Source organism: Heterodontus francisci, chromosome 35 (assembly GCF_036365525.1).
Source record: "Heterodontus francisci isolate sHetFra1 chromosome 35, sHetFra1.hap1, whole genome shotgun sequence".
NCBI lineage: Eukaryota > Metazoa > Chordata > Chondrichthyes > Heterodontiformes > Heterodontidae > Heterodontus > Heterodontus francisci.
The window spans coordinates 19961362-19966575 of NC_090405.1; the positions used below are offsets into that span (position 1 = coordinate 19961362).

Genomic DNA, 5214 nt, shown 5'->3' on the forward strand with positions numbered 1-5214 from the left:
TGACCGTGGCAGGACTCGAACCTGCAATCTTCTGATAACATCATAGAATACACCAAAGTCAGACGCCTTATCCATTAGGCCACACAGCCATTAGTTCTCAGGAATGATTCAATCAGAGAACCTCGAAGCACAAAATACAAAAAATCATTGGTTGAACCTGTCAACATGGCAGAATATTTGAATTTGTGAAAGCCGCCAATTTCACTTTGGAAAAGAAGTGATCGACTGGAAAAGTACATAAAAATCTATTTTCCCGTAGCGGTTTAAATAAACTTTTAAAACACAATTTTGCTTTTACCGACTCAAATTTCTGGTGCTATTTTATGAACAGCTTTATCTTGCCAATTTTTGTCAACTTCTCATCCGTAACTGACAGTAAAAGACTCCGTTCAGCAATCTTTCACACGACAAATAACTCAAACTTGGTGTGGAAGTAATAAATTACAGACTATTGGTAATTCCCCTTCACACAGGCTTCAGGGGGACAGTGAGAAGCCACTGAAATAGTTGCTTCATCCTTTTAAAAGGTTCCCATTCTGTCCTGTTACTGACATGTTGGAATCAGATTTGTATTTAACAAGTTATTTCTGTGAAAACAAAATCCTCAACAGACCAGCTGGGAATCTGGGAATCACTGAAGTAAAATAAAAGGCTTTTGATTGAGAAGACGGGACCTTCTCACCAGCAGCCGGGTTACATTCCCCTCACATCCTTATTCAGTGAGCAGCTCTTTCCCTCGAGAAATAGACAGCAGCAGTTGGAAGTTCAGTAAAAGGATCGGTTCATTGAGACAAGTTTCTGACTGACAGGTGGTGCTGAATATTAATACAAGAAGGTCCTGGAATGGGAAACAAGTGTCCAGAGTGGGGTCTGAAATCAGCACAGGGAAATGGCCAGCACTGACACAGATCATTTCATTATTACATTGATATCTGACTGTCAAAAAGGAGAAGCGAGTTAAACACATGATGGTGAAAGGAATGGAAGATGACGCTGGTTGTTCTAGATGAAGAGGGATAGACAGAGGTGTGGGTAGAGCAGACTTCAGACAGTAATCAGCCCTTTCAGATACTGTGGGTGGATCTGAAAAGAGCCTTTGGGATAGGGAAAAAAGCTCTTTGTTTAAAAACCCTCAAATAGCTACCTTGTAATTGGTCAGGTTACTAATGTTTTAGTTAGTGTAATTTATGAATAATTACTAATTAGAAAGTGCTGTTTGGACAGAGTGTAAAGCTGTGAGTTGATGTGTGAGGGACTTCACTGACTAGGGGAAGGAGGTGCTCTTTGGTCTCTTCTCTTCTGCCTTTTCAGCCTCCATGATACAGGGGAAGAAGCTGATCGGTGAGTAACTGGTAAATTATTCTACTTATTACACGAGCAATAATGAGTTTGTAAAGCTAAGTAATGGCAGGGCAGCTCGAAAAGTAAAAGTTCGAAATTGGGGGAAGGCAAATTTTACAAAACTGAGAGGTGATTTGGTGGATGTGGACTGGATACAACTACTTGAAGGAAACCCAAAGATGTTTTATCAGTCCATTAAGAGCGAGAGGATAACTAAGGAAAGGGTATGGCCTATCAGAGATGTACAAGGGAACTTCTGTGTGGATCCAGAAGATGTGGGCAGGGTTCTTAATGAGTTTTTTGTCTCTGCCTTCACAAAGGAGAGGGATGATGCAGACATTGTAGTAAAAGAAGAGGAGTGTGAAATATTAGATACGATAAGCATAATGAGAGTGGAAGTACCAGAGAGTCTGACATCCTTGAAAATGAATAAATCACCAGGGCCAGATGGTTTGCATCTGAGGTTGTTAAAGGAAGCCAAGGAGTAAATAGTGGAAGCGCTGAGGATCATCTTCAAATCCTCACTGGATATGGGGGAGGTGCCGGAGGATTGGAGGTCTGCGAACGTTGTACTATTATTTTAAAAGGATGTGGTAAGTCTGACCTCAGTGGTGGGTAAATTATTCGAATCAATTCTGAGGGACAGGATAAACTACCACTTGGAAAGACATGGATTAATCAGGGATAGTCAGCATGGATTTTTTAAGGGAAGGTCATGTCTCACTAACTTGATCGAGTTTTTTGAGGAAGTAACAAGGAGCATTGATGAGGATAGTACGGTGGATGTGGTTTACATGGATTTTAGTAAGGCATTTGATAAGGTCCCACATGGCAGTCTGGTCAATAAAATGAAAGCCCATGGGATACAGGGGAATGTGGCAGGTTGGATCCAAAATTGACTCAGTGGCAGGAAACAAAGGATAGTAGTCAACGGATGTTTTTGCAAATGGAAAGCGGTTTTCAGTGGCGTTCCACAGGGTTCAGTGTTGGGTCCCTTGCTGTTTGTGGTGTATATTACCACACGGGCAGCACAGTGGCGCAGCGGTTAGCACCGCAGCCTCACAGCTCCAGCGACCCGGGTTCAATTCTGGGTACTGCCTGTGTGGGTTTCCTCTGGGTGCTCCAGTTTCCTCTCACATGCCAAAGACTTGCTGGTTGATAGGTTAATTGGCCATTATAAATTGTCCCTGGGTAGGTGGTAGGGAAATATAGGGACATGTGGGGATGTGGTAGGGATATGGAATTAGTGTAGGATTAGTATAACATGGATGGTTGATGGTCGGCACAAACTCGCTGGGCCGAAGGGCCTGTTTCAGTGCTGTATCTCTTTAAAAAAAAAATAATTATTTGGAATTAAATGTGGGAGCTATGATTGGGAAATTGGCCGTGTAATTGATGGTGAGGAGGATAGCTGTAGACTTATGAATGGATTAATTGAATGGGCGGAAAAGTGGCAAATGGAATTCAATCTGGAGAAGTGTGAGGTAATGCATTTGGGGAGGGCAAACAAAGCAAGGGAATACACAATAAATGGGAAGATATTGAGATGGGTAGAAGAAGTGAGAGACTTTGGAGTGCATGTCCACAGGTCCCTGAAAGTGACAGGATAGGTAGATAGAGTGGTGAAGAAGGCATATGGAATGCTTTCCTTTCTTGGTCAACAAAAGCAGGGATGTAATGCGAGAACTGTTTAAAACGGTGGTTTGGCCACAGCTGGAGTATTGCGTACAGTTCTGGTCATCACATTACAGAAAGGACATAATTGTTGTGTAGAGAGTACAGAGGAGATTTACAAGAATGATACTGTGGGTGGCTCTGAAAAGAACCTTTGGGTATTTGATAAAATCCTGGCAGATTGCCTTGGTTTTGGTGCCCGGAGCGCTGGTTTTCTTGGGCAGCAGAATGCCCTAGATATTAGGCAGCACCCAGCCCGGAGTGATGGTCACCCCTCCCAGCAGCTTGGTGAGCTCCTCGTCATTCTGGACAGCCAGCTGTAGGTGTCTGAGGATGTTGCGGGTCTTCTTGTTGTCCTGGGCTGCGTTACTGGGCAACTCGAGGATTTCAGCGGTCAGATACTCGAGCACAGCAGCCAGATAGACCGGGGCTCCGGCACCCACACGCTCAGCATAGTTGCCCTTTCTCAGGAGCCTGTGAACACGGCCCACCAGGAACTGCAGTCCAGCCCGGGAGGAGCGAGACTTGGCCTTGGACCGAGCTTTCCTGCCGGTCTTTCCTCTTCCAGACTTTTCTTTTCCAAAGATAGACTTGAGGACATTCCGTGCAGACCACTGCCTGATGGATTGGTGGTCAAAGGTGTTTTTCCACACAAACATTTCCACGAACGCACAGTCCAACTGGATGGAGCGTTCCGTGGCAATGTCACCAGATCCATCCTTCGCAACACCGGGGTCAGATAGAACCTCAGCACGTAGTGACACTTGGTGTTTGCATACTGGGGCTCTACGCACAGCTTGATGCAGCCACATACTAAGGCGGCCATCAGGTTGAGGGCGACGTTGAGTACATTTTTTCGCCTTTATCCAGAGGTTTGAACATCGTGTCCCTCTGGACCCTGTCCATTTTGCGTCTTCAGATAAAGCGGGAAATGGCTCGGGTGATCGCCACAGCACAGGAGTGGGGTATGGGCCAGACCTGTGCCACTTACAGCAACAACGTGAGCACCTTGCACCTGATGACCAGGTTCTTACCCATAATAGAGAGAGATCGCTGCTCCCACTTGCTCAGTTTATGTTGTACCCTGGCTACTCGCTCCTCCCAGGTTTTGGTGCACGTCCTGGCCCTGACAAACCATATCCCCAGCACCTTCAGGTAGTCTGACCTGACAGTGAAGGGGACAAAGGATCGGTCAGCCCAGTTTCCAAGGAACATGGCCTCGCTCTTGCCATGGTTAACATTGGCTCCCGAATCCAGTTTGAACTGGTCGCAGATGCTCATCAGTCTGCGAATGGACAGCGGATCCGATCAGAATACTGCAACATCATCTATGTACAGGGAGGCTTTGACCTGAGTGACTCCACTGCCTGGGATTGTCACCCCTCTTATGCCCGCATCCTTCCAAATAGACTCAGCAAAGGGTTCGATACAGCAAACACACAAGTCAGGGGAAAGAGGACAGCCCTGTCTGACTCCAGATTTGATTGGAAACTTTCTGATTCCCACCCAATTTTTTGGACTGTACTACTGATGTTTGTGTAGAGCAGTTTGATCCAATTGCAGATTCCCTCCCCAAACCCCATTTTGGAGAGCATATCCATCATGTATGTGTGCGATATCCTGTCAAAAGCCTTCTCCTGGTCCAGGCTGATGAGGCAGGTGTCCACCCTCCTGACCCGTACATAGGCGATCGTATCCCTGAGTAGCACAACACTATCAGAGATCTTCCTGCTGGGTACAGTACAGGTCTGGTCAGGGTGAATCACCAACTCCAGAGCAGTCTTGACTCGACTGGCGATGACTTTGGACAGAATCTTGTAGTCTACATTAAGCAGTGAGATGGGCCGCCAATTTCTGATTTCTGCCCTCTCCCCCTTCTACTTGTAGATGAGGGTGATGATGCCTTTCCTCATGGATTCTGACATGCTGCCGGCCAGGAGCGTACTCTCGTACACTTCCAGCAGGTCTGGGCTGACCCAGTCCCACAGGGCCGAATACAACTCAACTGGTAAGCCGTCGCTTCCGGGAGTTTTCTTCGTTTCAAAAGACTTGATGGCCTTTGTCAGCTTGTCCAGAGTTAGCGGTTTGTCCAGATTCTCCTGCATGCTGTCATCTAAGACCTCTGTGATAGATGACAGGAAGGACTGGGAGGACGTGCTGTCCATAGACTTCACGTCTTACAGCCCAGCATTCAAGGAT

At 46.2% G+C, this 5214-nt stretch overlaps 1 non-coding gene across 1 annotated transcript; it reads right to left on the reverse strand.

Moving 5' to 3' along the window:
- Positions 1–89, reverse strand: trnaq-uug (transfer RNA glutamine (anticodon UUG)). Its single transcript is given in 2 exon segments — positions 1–36; positions 53–89. It is a non-coding gene; the product is annotated as a tRNA-Gln (tRNA).
- Positions 90–5214: the final 5125 nt, after the last annotated feature.